Genomic DNA, 15142 nt, shown 5'->3' with positions numbered 1-15142 from the left:
GAAAAAGCCAAATGGGCTGTGTCCTTAAAGGTGTTGTGCGCTGCCCTGCATTTCGGAGCTCCGCACACAGCGTCCGAAAGTTCATTACTCCGAACGCTGTGTGCGGGCTTCCGTGTTCGCGGCCGCCGGGGATGACGTCACGCCCGGCCCCCTCGTGAGGTCGCACCCCCTTCCCATAGACTTTCGTTGAGGGGGCGGGCGTGACGTCACGAGGGGGGCGGGCGTGACATCACGAGGGGGGCAGGCGTGATGTCACGCCCGGCGGCCGCAAACACGGAAGCCCGCAGACAGCGTTCCGAGTAATGAACTTCCGGATGCTGTGTGCGGAGCTCCGAAATGCAGGGCAGCGCACAACCCCTTTAAGTCATTTAGGGACTCAGAGCTGGCCGCAAACATGTTATCAAGCCTGATATCACATTTAATATTGCTGATATATCAATAATAGTTCTACAACCAACACCATGTTTAGTAGAGGCGATGCCAAGAAAAACAACACAATGTCTGATGTCTTGGCCTAATAGTGTTTTTAAGAACAAGAAAACCATATCTGACTACATATTTAGTAATACTAGTTCCAAGAATAACAGTGCCATCTGGAAACTCCAAGTGATGAGAATCTGGACAGTTTACGGCTTGGATAAGTAGTAAATCTCCTCATGGGAAACTTATGTTGTGTCCCGGTACAGAACAAGGTTCTGTACAGTACTAAAGTCCCCTCAGGTCCACATGACTCTCCTGCAGGGTCCTCCTAGGTCACTATTATGGTATTCTATTCTATATTAATTATGTACATTTATTATAAGTATTGTACAGTGAATATAAGCTATGTGTAAAGGTTATTAGGATGTTTTAACAGTAAAGGACCTTCCTAAGGTCATGTGACATGGTCATGTGATATGTGATCACCTGATACCCAGAGTTCCAGAGGCACAGGTAACCCCAGGCAACCAGCTACCAAGGGGCTTTAGTCCAGCCCCTGAAATATAAAGGCTCTCCACACTAGCTCTCTTTCCCTTGATTCTTGGACATTGAAGCAAGCACCAGTCCTGTACAAGTCAAGTCCAGTACAGCGAGGCCAACGCCTGCAAGTCTGCAGCCACATCTAAGCTGTAACTCTTCTATGTCTACAAGGCAAGTCTCTACTTTCCCTACCAAAGTCATAACAGTAGTACAGTGGCCTGCATCATCATTATTATCACTACAAATCCAAGCAAGCCTGAGAGATTCCTGTGTCCCGATCACCTCTGTGGAAGTTGGCTATCTGTAATAACTGTTATACTGCCTTCTTCAGTAAAGTTCCAGTTCAGTACACCATACAACCACATCCCGGCGTCACGAACACTAGGGGTTAACAACATCTTGTCCTGAGGGGTTAATACCATCTGATCCCACCCCACCACTCAGTCCACTACACCCGTGGTCCCGCCATACTCCGGTGATACCACACTTATAACAGCTATCACATAGGCTCCTTTATTATGAAAAAAGTTTTTTTTTGTTTTGTTTACAATGTTTATAAACACTTGTAAAAATGCCTTTAAATATATTTTTACGGCTTTTTTTAACATGTATTCTTGAGGGTAATTTTTATTGTGTAACATTAAATGGGCACTGTCAGATTAAATTTTTTTTTATATGTTTTTAATGATTACATTTAAAGACTTTCTCATATGCTTCATTCAACTTCAAATCCGGCCACAAGGGGTCCCCAAACCTAGTGGGACACCAAAGAGTCCCCCAACAGCGTTTGTCCAAGAGTTGACTCAAGGCTGCATGAGACCCTCCCCCTTCCCTTCATAACCCACCCCCAGCCGTGCAGCACCCCCAGTGGAGGCAGGTAAGATGACTCTACCACTTTACCATAAACCGGTACTAGTAAAGTGTACCTAATAAAATGGTCCGTGAGTGTATATTGTGCTGTTTTTCTAGAAAGAAAGGGCAGAGTTCTACCGTATTTGCTCACTGTCATTGCTGTGAATATGAATGTTTGCTTCACACTTTGCCTGTAGCTATCCTGTGGGAGTATGGAGGAATCCTGTCAACGCTTTTGGCCCTGGTTAACGCATGCTATTTATTTTTTGTAAAATATGTGTACATATGTTGTTTACCTTATTTCACTGTTCACTGTCAAAGGTTGGCAGTTTACATGCAGTTGGCAATGTGGCGGTGGGGAATCGCCACCCCCATGTGTCATGCTGCTGGGTTGGAGACAGAGGGGGCAGGATAGGGAATCCTGTAGGAAAACATAAGCAGAAGTTGTTGCATTTGTGCCATTATTTTGGTAAAGGAGTTGTAGAGCCTACAAAAAATGGTTAGGCTTAGTGCCAGCATTGTTATGCTTAGATGGTTGCTGACTGAAGTAAAGTAAGCTGCAGCTTTGGTAAAAGTGACATCTTATCTCTATTCTGTAGGTCCATACGATTAAAATGACAACCAAAAAGGTTTGATTTAGTTTTAATTCTGTAAAAAAAATTATAACTTTGTGCATGAAAATTAGCACATTTAAAATTGTCCTCTTCTGACCCCTATAACTTTTTTTATTTTTCTTTATATGGGGATGTGTGAGGGCTAATTTTTTGCTTCGGGATCTATAGTTTTTGTCTGTACCATTTTTGTTTTGATGGGACATTTTAATCACTTTTTATACTTTTATTTAGGGTATACAAAATTACCAAAAAGACACAAATTTGGAATTTTTTTTTTTTTTTACGTATACGCCATTGACCATGCAGTTTAATTAACATTATATTTTTATAGTTAGGACATTTATGCGACAATACCACATATTTTTATGTTTATTTTTGTTAACATGTTTTTTTAACCTCTTAAAAGGTAGCTCCCACCATCCGCTTTTTTTTTCTGTCCCTGCCTATTGCCCATCTATCCCTAACCCCCTCCCTGCCTTAAATTTTTTTTTTACTATATTAAAATGCCTTTTTGTCTGCCTGGTAGTGTGCTCACTACCGGGCAGACTTCCCCAGCATGTGTGACGTCACTAATGCCTGCTGGGGCCGACATCTGCCCCCTTAGTTCACTATAAAGGGTGCCTCCAGCTGTTTCGCCACTACAACTCCCAGCTTGCCCTGACATCTACTGGCTGTCAGGGCATGCTGGGAGTTGTAGTGGTGAAACAGCTGGAGGCACCCTGTGGTGAAAACAATAACTTTGTTAGCGCCATGGTGCTACCCCGAACCCCGCTCCCCCCCCAGCCATACCTCTAGTGCAGAGCCTGCCGTGGCACTACCCCGAACCCCGCTCCCCCCGCATCCATACCGCTAAAGCAGAGCCTGCCGCGGCGCTACCCTGAAACCCGCTCCCCCCCATCCATACCTCTAGTGCAGAGCCTGCCGCGGCGCTACCCCGAACCCCGCTCCCCCCAGCCATACCTCTAGTGCAGAGCCTGCTGCGGCGCTACCCCGAACCCCGCTCCCCCCAGCCATACCTCTAGTGCAGAGCCTGCCGCGGCCCTACCCCGAACACCGCTCCCTCCCCCAGCCATATCTCTAGTGCAGAGCAGCTGTGGCGCTATCCCGGACCTCGCTAACCCCCCCCCCCCCAGCCATACCTCTAGCGCAGAGCAGCAGCGGTGTGTAGATGCTGGGAGGCGGGGCCGGCGTGTGAAGCCAGGGAGCCAATGCGCTCTTAGCGCTCGCTTCCCCCTGTCTGATTGACATGCAGGGAGCGAGCGCAGGCTGAATGAATTAGGACCGATGCCCGGCCAGCATCGGTCCGAATTCAGGCGTAACGTCACGCCAGCCTGCAGCCGACCACTAGGAGGGAGACCCCTAGTGGCCGGTTTTCAACATTAAAATAAACTGTTTTAATGAAAAAAAAATGTAATAGGTTTATATTAGAGATATGTTGTAGTACATAAGTACTACAACATATCAAAAAAAAAGTTTGGTGACAGTACCCATTTAAGGACACAGGGCATACCTGTACGCCCTGCACTGCTCCCCTGCTTTGACACGGGCTCACCAGCTGACCCCGCGTCATAGCCGGGTGGTCCCGGCGGCGATCAGCCGACAGGACCTGTGTCTAATGCCAGACATTATCGATCGCGGTGATGCCCGGCATTAACCCCTTCAACGCGGTGATCAAAGTTGATCGCCGCATCTAAAGCGAAAGTAAAACTGTTCCCAGCAGCTCAGTTTGGTGAAATCGTGGCATCCCGAACAGCTGAGAGTACGTGGGGATGGTCCCTACCTGCCTCCTCACCGTCGGATCGGTGATCTGCTGCTCCATGCCTGCTCAGCAGGCTGGAGCAGCAGAGTGCCGACAACACTGATCAATGCTATGCTATGGCATAGCATTGAACAATGTATGCAATCAAAAGATTGCATGTAATAGTCCCATATAGGGACTAAGAAATGGTGTAAAAAAGTTAATAAATGTGAATTAACCCCTCCCATACTAAAAGTTTTAATCACCCTTTTTTCCCCCATTATATGTAAACAAAAATAAACATATGTGGTATTGCTGTGTGCGTAAATGTCTGAACTATAAAAATCTAACAATAATTAATCCGCACAGTCAATGGAGTATACGTAAAAAATTCCAAAGTCCTAAATTGCGTATTTTTGGTAATTTTATATACCCTAAAAATTTTTTATAAAAAGCGATCCAAAAGTCATGTCAAAACAGAAATGGTACCGATAAAAACTACAGGCCATGGCGCAAAAAATGAACCTCATATAGCACTGTATGCGGAAAAAAAACGTTGTAGGGGTCAGAATATGACAATTTTAAACATACTAATTTTGGAGCATGTAGTTATAAAGTCGTAAAATAAAACCTACATAAATTGGGTCTTTGTAACTGTATGGACCTACAGAATAAAGATAAGGTGTAATTTTTACTGAAAAGTGCACTGTGTAGAAACGGAAGCCGCTAAAATTTACAAAATGGCGAGTTTTTTCAATTATGTCCCACAAATAATTATTTTTGGTTTTGCCATAGATTTTGTGGTGAAAAGAATGATGTCATTACCAAGTACAATTGGTGGAGCATAAAACAATCCCCCAAAAGTGCAAAAACGGAAAAATGCTGAGTCCTTAAGGGGTTAAATGAGAAAAGGGGGGTGATTCAAACTTTTATTAGGGAATGGGTTAATTTACATTTATTAACTTTTTTTTTTTTTAAGTCCCAGAGGGGACTATTACATGTAGGTAGGGGCCCTCTCGCCATCCTCTCAGCTGATCGGGACACCGCAGTTTTACCGCGATGGTCCCGATCAGCTCCGTTGAATTTTTTTTTTTTTTATTTTAGAAGGATCTGCACTTGTCTTGAGGCTAAATGGCTATTTTTAAGAGTCCACCATAACACTGTGGCTAGCTTTTTGGGAACTGGTATTTCCTGTTTGACTTTTATTTTTTTTTGGCTACAAATCCCATAATTCCATTTTCCTCCCTCCCAGACATCAGCCACCACACCCATTGAAACATAAATGAACTGCATCCATTCAAAAGACCTGTGGTTTTCAATCAGGGTGCCTACAGCTGTTCATTAGTTGCAGATTGATCCCTCTCCCACCAAGCGATCCCTCCACCCATTGAAGCAGACAGGCTCCCTGTCATCAGCTAACTAGTGAGTCAGGTCTCGGCTGCATTGCAACCTGGGAAAAATCTGAGACAACAGTCATTTTGTATGCTGTTAAAAATAAATATTGGGGTGAAAATCACAGTAGAATTGTGAGAAAACTGTCACACACAGGTACAGACACTATATTATGAACTTCACTAACTTTACAGCCCCTGTAACATAGTCAAATAAAAAACATTCCTGGAATACCCCTTTAAGAGGTTAATGAGTACCTGTCACCAAATAAAACTTTTAATATACTGTTCCTTGTGTAATTAGCAGACACTTTCCCATTCACTTGCTTTTAACATTATCTGTCAGAACCTATAGGGTTAAAAGGTTCTGACAGGTTCTTTGTTTATTTTGTTGCCGGGTTACTCCTTGCTGTCTAGCTGGTCAGCTGACCGCTTGATGAGAGCACCTGTGAGTAACCTATTTAACCCAGCAGTTGGCTCTCAGTCAGCACCTGTGAAAGAGTCTATTTGCTCCAGTAACGTGTGTAGTCTCTCTGTTTTTCCTGTATACTCGGCATCTTTGACCTCTGGCTTTGATCTCGACTTCTCTGTGATATTTGCGACTTGGTACTTCTGACTTCTTCTGACTTTGACGCGGTTAGTTGACTCTGGACTATTGTGTGAGTGTTTAGTTATATTTTGTTAGTCTGTCTGTTATCCCACTGATCCTGGACCTAGTCAGTTTCAGTTTTCAGGGGTAGTGAAGCGGAGTGGTTCCTATTTGATTATGGGTGAGGATGTTGATGGCACTTTAAATGCATATGCACTCTAATGTTATGTAGTACAGTAGCAGGTTGAGGTACCTGCCTGAAACTTACAGGAGTGGGCCCAGCAATGTCAGACTATAACTGCATTGAGTAAATAATGAATTGCATATGATACTTTAAAATTCTCCATGACCCATTGATAAAGTTATATAGAGTGCTTGTTGTTATAGTATTACTGAACCCCACGATCCAATTGTTTTCATTGGTAGATCCTGTCTGTAGAGCTCAATATTTTATTGAAATGATGTTAAATAAACTTGGATTTTAATTCATTTAATTTTGGTGTAAGCTCTAATTTTTTTCAGTGTAAAATGTATGCAAGTAGAGTACTTTGTACTTAGAGTAAGGCCAGAAGGACATAGGCAATTTACATATGAGATCTATATATGATAATGTTATATGTCCAGGAGGACCTGCTTGTATATTGCTAGTCCGTTTCATTGTAGTTTTTTTGTTTTGACTATTACACCCCTCACATATACAGGAAGGGACTGTCTTTGTGGTTAAGGACCTGTCATTTAGGGCCGGTACGTAAGTAGGCAGGGATAGGGGAGTCAACTAGATTAGAGTGCACTCCTTCCCTGCCCATACGTGACATTATCAACATAAATATGTTTAAAATGTAAAATATAAACATCCACTAGGTGGCTCTGTTCTGTTCCCTGCCACAATTAATACAGTGAGTTCGGTCTCCTCCCAGCCTGGTAGGAGTCCGAACTCAGGAAGTACTTCTCTGCACAGAGCTTGATCGTCAGCTGCACAGAAAGTCACACTACAGATTCTCACAGAAAGCCACACAGACTAAAATCTACAGGAGAGCCTCACTGAAATCCGCACAGACTGAAACATGCACAGAGCTTGCGGTCTTCTATTCATCACAGCAACAATGTGAGGGCAGAAGTTGTCTCTCAGCAGGCTTCAGTGATGTCATGCCTTTTGGGAAACGCCCACTTTCTCCTGCTGGTGAAATTGCACTATGCGAGCAAGAAGAAAGGTAAGACACAGCTTTTAAAAGCTCTGAAATAGTTTTTAAGGGCAGAAGGGGTGTTAGGAGTAGTTGTTAGGAGTAAGAACATAGCCTGAGGTAGTTGAGAACAGTTTATATGGTGACAGGTACTTCTTAAGTTTTAACAAACTCCAACAGGAAAGAGCCAGTTCACAAAAAATATGGTAATCTCACAACATTGCCATTTAGCCCCAAGGGAGGTATGCACTTCCTTTATTGGCAGCTGTACCTCACCTGTTTACACAGGGATATGTAAATGTTTTTGCCCCCCACCCCCTCAGCTGCCTCTCATAAGCCATCTGTAGATTGCTTAAACAGATCAAGTCCCCGTTCTTCCACAGCAACCCATCAGTAAGTCCCCATTCTTCTGCAGAAAGTCCCTGTACATCCCTGTTCTTCCACAGGAGTGTGGCAGCCATCATGCCCCCTCCCATAGACTTGCACTGGGGGGCAAGGCCTGATATCACAAGGGGACATGACTGACCCCTGCAGCGTGCATACAGCGTTCGGAACTAAATGTAATTTTTGGGGGAATATTCACACATGCATATTTTGCTGCAGATTGCAGCAGATTTTGTTGCCCATTGAAGTCAGTTGGTAGTGAAGTCACAGTGAAGAGGACGTACAGATAGGGCCCCTATATACTACGGATAATTCTGAGCAAAATTCTGCTGCAGATTTTTGCAGCAAAAAATCTGGTACATGAAGATAACATTGATGGGATTTCTACTGAATTATTCACACTGTGAAAATTCCACAGTGCATATTTTCCCAGATTGAACATGTTAATTTTTTTGGGGGGCGGAATTCCGCAACAGAATCCCATCAAAGGGAAGTTTCAGGCAAACTTTCAGTCTCCATATCCATTAAAGGACAACTGCAGCAACATACCTGTTATCCCCTGTGTCTGATCCAGCGGTCGGACCCCCCGTGATCACGAACGGCCCTGCTTCTTATTCATCACTGGAGTTTTCAGCCTGCTCCACATTTGCAGAAGTTGAGGTTGGGGCCTCCTTCTCATCTTCTAGAGCAGGGGTCGGCATCCCCTGGCACGCGTGCCACTCATGGCATGTGGGGTGCTTTTGAGTGGCACGCGGAGCTGGCTCCAGGTGGAGAGGCGCTCACTCTGCTAATGGGGATCTGGGACACTTGTTCCGGATCCCCAGGCGAGCGAGCGCCGCTTTAAGCTGTGTATGCACACACAGCTAAAGCCTCCTCTCAGTGTGAGCTGCAGGACCTGCGGCTTCACTGAGAGGAGACCTGTGAACTCTGCCCCCACGCAGCGCAGGCGCTGATTAGTCACTCATCGGTGCCTGCACTGTAGCGGGAAAAGAACGCAGCGTGCTGCCTAGGAGATCCCTGCGTGGGAAATAGGTGAGTAAAAGTTTGTTTTTTAAATCATCCTGGCATCAGCAGAGAAGGAGAGGGAAGGTGACCGCAGGGGGGGATGAAAATGATGATGATGGGATGGGGGGGGTGCAAGTGATGATGATGATGATGGGGGTGTGCAAGTGATGATGGGGGGGGGGTGCAGGTGACAGGGAGGGGGATGATGATTTGGATGTGAAGGAGCACTGGCTACTTGCCTACCTGGCTACCTACACTGGCTACCTGTCTGGCTAGCTACCTTATTTATTTCCTTGTAACATACCCACCTACTTAGCCACCTGGCTACCTACCTACATAGCAACCTAAGTACCTACCTACATGCATAGCTACCCATTTACCTACCTTGCTACCTACCTATGAACTTACCTCCATATTTACTTACCTACCTACTTATATCCAAGGAAAATCATAGCTCACAAAAGAATAAAGTGCAGAATTCAGTGCAGTTTATTCCATTTCGAACAGTCTTATAGAACAGGCTACGTTTTTGCATGAAACGCAGCCTGTTCTGTAACACTGGAATGGAATAAACTGCACCGAATTCTGCACTTCTGGGGACTGCGTTGGAAAAATGCAGAAATTAAGATGTTTGTCCTGGAGATGTTGCACTGATGGGTTTTGGCTGGAAGAAGTCATCATGGTGGTCTGAGCCAGAAGGAGAACAGAAGGAAAGAGGACGATGCCGACTGTAAAAGACGCGAATTGTGAGTCAGTTAATGTAACTGTATGTATATTATTGTCTGTATTATGGTGGGGTCTAATTCTGGTGTCTGTTTTATGGTGGGTGGTGATTCTCGTGTCTGTTTTATGGTGGGTGGTGATTCTGGGGTCTGTATTATAGTGGAGTCTGATTCTGGGGTCTGTATTATGGAGGGATCTGATTCTGGGGTCTTTATTAGGGTGAGGACTGATTCTGGGTTGTGTATTATGGTGGGTGGTGATTCTGGGGTCTGTATTATGGAGGGATCTGTTTCTGGGGTCTGTATTATGGTTGGTATTCACTAATTCTAGGGAACCTCCCTTTAAAAATTAACTTTTATTTTCCACTTAAAATGTATTCATTTACCCTACATGACGAAATTAAAATTCCAGAGGGGAGCAGATCCTGCTTTTAGTGACCTATAATAGTCCACTCTTAGTTGGGGACTTTTTAACCACAACACCACATTGTTAATAGATCCTTGATATTACTGTTCCCCTCTGTAATTTTAATTTCGTTATCACTGTATATATGAACACATAGGGTAAATTAATACATTTTAAGTGGAAAATAAAAGTTCATTTTTAAAGGGGGTTCCCTAGAAATAGAGATTCTGTCCCGACTGGACCTAGGTCCAGAAGGGAATTAGTGAATATTGATAACCCTGGGAATCATTTGGGGAATTTTGGATATATAAATGTATTATGGTGGCAACTGATTCTAGGGTTTGTATTATGGTCGGCACTGATTCTGGGGTCTTTATTATGATGGGGTCTGATTCCAGGGTCTGTATTATGGTGGGTGGTGATTCTGGGGTCTGTATTATGGTGGGGTCTGATTCTGGGGTCTGATTCTGGGGTCTGTATTATGGTGGGGTCTGATTCTGGGATCTGTATTATGGTGCAGACTGATTCTGGGGTCTGTATTATGGAGGGTGGTGATTCTAGGGTCTGTATTATGGTGCTAACTGATTCTGAGGTCTGCGTTATACAGGTCTGAGTTAAAATGGTTGTTCTGACTGTAAGGTCCTTACAGCGAGAACGATATGTAGGGACAATTCTAAAAAAAAACACCCTGTGACAAGCCACACCCCACAAACTCCACCCACAGCAAGCCACACCCACAACAAGCCACACCCATATTGCCGGCAAACCAAGTGACTTTGAAAAAAATTTAGCCACAGACTACCAAAAGGTTGCCTACCCCTGTCCTAGAGGTTGTGTTGGTGCTGGGGGGTCTGAAGTTCTGATGAGTAATAAAAAAAAAAACTTTTGCCTTGTAATCTATAAGATATGGCTGTTGCAATGCTGTCAACAATGTTTCTTTCATTAGACAACGCTTTTTCCAGGGTTTTAATTTCATTAACCCCTTAGGACACAGGGTTTTTCCATTTTTGCATCTTCGTTTTTTCCTCCTTACATTTTTAAAATCATAACCCTTTAAAGTTTGCACCTAAAAATCCATATGATGGCTTATTTTTTGCGCCACCAATTCTAATTTGTAATGACCTCATTGTGCGACAAAATTGAAGAATAAAACATAATTTCGTAACTTTGGGGGGCATCCGTTTCTACGCAATAAATTTTTGGGTAAAAATTACACCTCTTTATTCTGTAGATCAATATGATTAAAATGATACCCTACTTATATAGGTTTGATTTTGTCGTACTTCTGGAAAAAATCATAACTACATGCAGGAAAATTGATTGTCACGTACCGGCAGGACTGGTAGTGGATCCTCTTGACCAGAGAGGCGATGGCGCGGGTTGTACCAGAGGACCGGTTCTAAGTGGTTATTGGATTTCACCAGAGCCCGCCGCAAGGCATCCCGCTGTGGCCGTAACCACCAGGTCGTATCCTCCAGTAGCAACTCGACCTCTCTGGCAGCTGATATGGCGTGGTACACAGGGAGCAGGCAGGAGCGTAGTAGGACGTAGCAGAGGTCAGGGCAGGTGGCAAGGGTTCAAAGGCGAGTAGGCAGTAGCAACGGGTTCGGGAACAGGCAAGGCAATACACACAATATGGAACGCTTTCTCAGAGGCACTAGGGCACAAAGATCCGGCAAGGGCAGGAAGGGGCAGGTAACTTTTATGGGGAAGGATCAGGGAACAATTAGCCAGCGCACCAATCAATGGTGCGCTGGCCCTTTAAATTTACTGAAGGCGGCGCGCGCACGCCCTAGAGAGCGGGGCCGCACGTGCCGAGAAGCAGAGCGAGTCGGCGTATGGAGCGAGGTGCAGGGTGAGTTAGACAGGGACGCGGCGCGTGAGCGGGGACCAGCCGCCACGGCAGCCGCGTGCCCGACACGAGGAATCCCGTGATCCTGGTCGGTATCCCGTGATCCCGGATCCCGGGAAGAGGAGACGAGAACGCGGGCGCTCTGTTCCGGAGGCGGGGACCAGAGCGCTCGCTATGACATTGATATGTTTAAACGTATCTTCTGACCCCTATAAAACTTTTTTTATTGTTACGTGTACAGGGTGGTATGAGGGCTCATTTTTTGCGCCGTGATCTGAAGTTTTGAGCGGCACGCTTGTCTTGATCAGACTTTTTGATCGCTTTTTATTCATTTTTTTTTTCATGATATAAAAAGTGTACCAAAATACGCTATTTTGGACTTTGGAATTTATTTGCGCATACGCCATTGACCGTGCGGTTTAATTAATTATATATTTTTATAGTTATAGTCTTTATATGTTTGTTTTTATTATGGTTACATATGTTTTATATGGAATTTGGGAAAAGGGGGGGGGGTGATTTAAACGTTTAATAAGTTAATGCGTGTTTTGTTTTTTTAAACTTTTTATTAAACTTTATTTTTTTTTTTTTTTTTAGGAGGAATCATTTGAGTCCTCATACAGATCAATGTGATTTCATAGAACCACAGTGATCTGTGTATTCTGCGCTCGATTGATAAAGCCTTGCCCTGCCAAGCTTTACCATTCTCAGCGTAGGAGCTGGGAGTGAAGGAGAGGTAAGCCCTCAGGCTACCTCAGCAGGCAATCCACCCCACTGGACCACCAGGGAGCGTTTAAATGTCCCTTTAGATGCCACTGTCAACTTTGAAAGCGGCGATCTAAAGGGTTCATAGCCGGCAGCGGCGATCGCCGTGGGAATCAGCTGGGGGTCGGCCGGTATGACCCGGGCTTGAGTTGGGAGCCTGCGTCATACATCAGTTGCCGTCTCTGGATGAGCTGGCTCGTCCTTAGACTGCAACCGGTTAATGTGTACCTGTCATTTGCAAAAACTATTTATATCATGTAGATAACATTATGGCCCAGATTTATGAAAGAATGTCTACAGTAGAGCTATTTTCCCACATTTATTTGGGTGCTGGGGTTGACTAGTGTGCACCTTATTTATCAAGAAGGTGCAGCAGGATGATTCATTTTACGCAGCTCTGCTGTGGTGCGACAAGCTCTACCTCATACACTTTTTCTAGACACTTGTGAGGGAGAGAAGTAGACACTTTCCCGGGTCCTGAATTTGGCAGATTAGGTGTTTTTACTTACTTTCACAGAACTGCCTGGAATTTTTTACTTGCATTTTAGACGCTACAATCAAATTTGATTGTGGTGTCAGAGGGGTTAAAGCCGGTCATCCCCGTGATCGGTTATGTCTGGCATTAGAGATGAGTCCTGGTAGCAGATAGCTGCCAGGACCACCCAGCTATGACCCTCGCTCAGCTCCTGAGCACGTGTCATAGAAGGGGAGTGGGACGCTGTCGTCCACAAGAGGTTAAAGGTTGAATTGCGGAAGGTAGAAGTGATTCTCACGCCTACTGGTAGGTGGTGTAGCTTTGCGCCTAAAAAGTACCTTTGCGCACAAAATAGCGACTTTTCACAAAAGTTGCAAATGATAAATACGTGACCACTGCATGGTCAAAAAGAAAAAGTTCTACGGGTAGGCAAAAAGAGTAAAACTGTCTATATCAAAAGGCACAGAAAAGTTGTTAAATATGCTGCTTGCGCCTGAACTGCGCCAAAACATAGACAAAAAAAAAATCTCCCCCTATATGTATATTTGTAATATACATTGGTTAAACCTTAGAGGATACAGGGAGTACAGTTACGCCCTGGGCGCCTGGGACTTGGTGCACCAGGACAAACATGTACATCCTGAGTCCTATCTCAGCTATGAAGCGAACACATCATAGACCGCAGGTCCCGGCTGCTATCAGCAGCCGAGGACTGGCTAGTAATGGCGGGCATCAGTGATCGTGTTGATTTCCTCCATTAACCCCTCAGATGCTGTGATCAATACTGATCCCAGCATCTGAAGTATACTGGGGGCGTACAGAGGACTGACCGGACCACCCACAGAGAAATCATTGTGGTTCAATTAGTACAAATGCCCACCAGAGCTCCACTTACCAGCCCCCGGCTGACACCTGCAGTCATTTTCTCTGGTCTGCCTTTTAGCAGACCAGTCCTCCAGGAAAATGATAGGATTTTCTGGCGGGAGCCAAGAGAGCCTTTACTCCAAGAAGGTGTGCATAAAAAGGTTTATTACCCAGCATGCAACGTGTTTCACTGCAACAGCAGCTTCCTCAGGTTTGCAAGTGGTCCCAAGGCAGACAGATTTAGTTGTAAAATATTTTTATATATCAATTGAAGCAGAAAATATTTCTTGTCAGGATCTTCTATTCACATCAATGGGGCTTTGATTCCACTAGAATTCCAGCAGAATTGCATTGTTCTTGTAATCTCCTTAAGGCTAAGTCTCCACTTGTGTTTTTTATTTTTATTTTTTGGCAAAAACGCCAAGAAAAACGCCAATTCTGCCGCATGGTGTTTTTTTTTGGCCAAAAAACGCTGCGGCCAAATGTTAGCTGTAAATCAAGGAGAAATCACAAATTTCTAATTCCACTTGCTGTTTTTCGCTCAAACCGGCGTTTTTAGTCAAAATCATGGCGTTTTGCTCCAATAGAAGTCTATGGGAGTGAGAGAACGCCAAGAAAAACGATATGTGGGGTTTAACCTTTAGCGTTTTTGCAGGCGGTTTTTTATCTTTTTTGGACTTTAGCGATCCAAAAAAGTGATGGAGATACTGTTTTGAATAAAATTTTGTAGGGTACCATTAAAAATAAAAAAAAGAAAGTAGTGAAGGAAAAAATTGCATCTAACGAAATTTATATTTTTATAAAAAAACATTTCATTACTTTTTAAACAGGGATCAATTTGTGTGCGGGGAAATAAAAATGTAGGCGACAATTATAAAAATGTATTGTGTGTGTTTTTTCACTTTTTTTTACATTTTTTTTTTTAGTTAGTACTACTACTCCCAGCATGGAACACACTGTTCCATGATGGGAGTAGTAGTACCTGTACTAATAGACCGCCCGCTCCGATCTTTCTGTATAATGTATAGATGCGGCGGGCGCTCTTCTATGGTCCCCTGCCCTGACGTATATATACACATATTCATATTTCCCGCAGAGAGCTGTGATTGGCCAGATGGTTCCAGTCTATCACAGCTCTCTGTGAGAAATAGGAATATGTGTGTGTGTGTGTATGTATGTATGTGTATATATATATACACATACACATACACACACACGGCCGTGCAGGGAACCACAGAAGAGCGGCCGCTGCATCCATACATTATACAGGAGGATCACAGCGGGTGTCAGGAGTGATACCCGCTGTGATCTTTCCATAACTGCAGGTAATACTACTCCCAACAT

The 15142-nt window shown here is 44.2% G+C and overlaps 1 protein-coding gene across 1 annotated transcript in view; it reads left to right on the top strand.

Annotated features, from left to right (window-relative positions):
- Positions 1-945: 945 nt before the first annotated feature.
- The window catches only part of ADAM10 (ADAM metallopeptidase domain 10), a 204777-nt gene continuing 190580 nt past the window's right edge, over positions 946-15142 (top strand). The window contains exon 1 of the mRNA XM_056572427.1: positions 946-1131. The gene's annotated coding sequence lies outside the window, so the exon portion shown is untranslated. The remainder of the gene's footprint in view (positions 1132-15142) is intronic.

This window comes from Hyla sarda, chromosome 4 (assembly GCF_029499605.1).
Source record: "Hyla sarda isolate aHylSar1 chromosome 4, aHylSar1.hap1, whole genome shotgun sequence".
Classification (NCBI taxonomy): domain Eukaryota; kingdom Metazoa; phylum Chordata; class Amphibia; order Anura; family Hylidae; genus Hyla; species Hyla sarda.
The sequence above is the reverse complement of the archived record's forward strand: the minus strand, read 5'-3'. Positions and strand labels throughout refer to the sequence as shown.